Source organism: Hyla sarda, unplaced genomic scaffold, assembly GCF_029499605.1.
Source record: "Hyla sarda isolate aHylSar1 unplaced genomic scaffold, aHylSar1.hap1 scaffold_1363, whole genome shotgun sequence".
Taxonomy (NCBI): Eukaryota; Metazoa; Chordata; class Amphibia; order Anura; family Hylidae; genus Hyla; species Hyla sarda.
Window position 1 is genome coordinate 30664 of NW_026607991.1, and position 1843 is coordinate 32506.

At 49.2% G+C, this 1843-nt stretch overlaps 1 pseudogene; it reads right to left on the reverse strand.

Annotated features, from left to right (window-relative positions):
- Window positions 1-623: 623 nt before the first annotated feature.
- Window positions 624-731, reverse strand: LOC130306239 (U2 spliceosomal RNA; annotated as a pseudogene).
- Window positions 732-1843: the final 1112 nt, after the last annotated feature.

A 1843-nucleotide genomic window follows, 5' to 3' on the forward strand; every position in this document is an offset into this window, starting at 1 on the left:
ATAGAGAGAGATAGAGATGGAAATACTTTTTTAAACATGTTTTCACCTTTTTCTACCTTCTTTTTTTTCTTCTCTCCATGTTTTCCTTCTTTCCTCCTTTTTTCCTATGCTGCTGCTTCTTATTTTTCTTCTTTTTCAGACCCTATCATTGCACTATTGCTTATTCAATACCACCAGCAGATGGAGACACTATATTGCAACATTAGTTGTGAGCAGCAGTTTGTACAAACAAATGCCTCATAGCTGATGTCCTATCCATTATTGCAATGGATGGCTGGCTGGCAACATTTGTTTTTATTATTCCAATACCACAGTACCAATGCATGGTCACTCAACAGCAATGACACCCCCATGTCAATTAACAAGATTCAGCTCCCACTACCTGAAAGACAGCTACCTATCATGTCATGTCCAACCTGCACAGGTGTGCAGGTTGCTGAGCTTATTCAATTAAAGAGGACATTCAGCAGCAGCAGCAGTCCTGTGCCTGGTCGCTCCAACAGGGGCCAGACACAAGCGGCACAACCTATTGTCTTTTGCCTGCAGTAAGGGCCCACTGGACTAGCCAGCAAGCAGCTGCAGCAGCAAATAAACAGGTAATCTTTCTTTCCAACACTGAAACCTGGTGGTGCACTTAATATATGCTACCAGATAGGGGACATATCAGATATTAAACTGATAAAAACAGACACCACATTTGATCTCAGCCAAAAAGAAGGACGAGAAGTGATAACTGTCAAAGGGGAGGAACCCCTTCACATGCACCATCACTACTTGTAGGAAGGGAGGCTGGCTGGCAGCTTCCCATACACACCCTGGCTGGGTGGCAGTCACCCACCAGTACACACAGCAGACATTAAACCCATATCATTATCATTATTGCTAAGCAGGAAGATGGGAGTCCATTTCACTCTGATGGACCATTTTTAAATGCAATCCATAACCTGGCTTTGGCAGGAACCTTTCTTTCGCCTCCTACTTGCATGTGATACTGGGTTTAGGATCTGCATAGGAAACACACACACACACACACAAGCACACACTTACATGTGTTGCCTGCTGACTCCTCCTTGGCTGTCCCCAAACGGTATAAAACCAACAGCCACGGGAAGCTGTAAGGATAGAGGACATACCTGCATCCTATTGGACTCACTTGTCTTGGTTAAATCCAGCTTATTTGACAACCTATGGTGCTGCTGCTTCTACTCATGGAAGTGCGGCTTCTGACAAGGCTGTTCTTTGGTGGGCCTAGGCGACATCACAATCTCCATGGTTACATACACAACAAAGGTCAGATGTTGTTTACACCTGGCCATGCCAGTGGTATTGAGTAGCATATCCCAGTGCTAAGGGTCCTGGGTGCAACAATCTTTCAATGGGGAATAGCCGAGCTGAGTTTGTCAAGTGCACCCATGTTTGCAACTCCAGCAATACACACATATTGTTACGCCGAGCGCTCCGGGTCCCCGCTCCTCCCCGGAGCGCTCGCAACATCCTCGCAATTGCAGCGCCCCGGTCAGACCTGCTGACCGGGTGCGCTGCGATACCTCTCCCAGCCGGGATGCGATTCGCGATGCGGGAGGCGCCCGCTCGCGATGCGCACCCCGGCTCCCGTACCTGACTCGCTCTCCGTCGGTCTTGTCCCGGCGCGCACGGCCCCGCTCCTTAGGGCGCGCGCGCCGGGTCTCTGCGATTTAAAGGGCCACTGCGCCACTGATTGGCGCAGTTGGCTTAATTAGTGTGTTCACCTGTGCACTCCCTATTTATACCTCACTTCCCCTGCACTCCCTCGCCGGATCTTGTTGCCACTGTGCCAGTGAAAGCGTTTCCTTGTGTGTTCCTA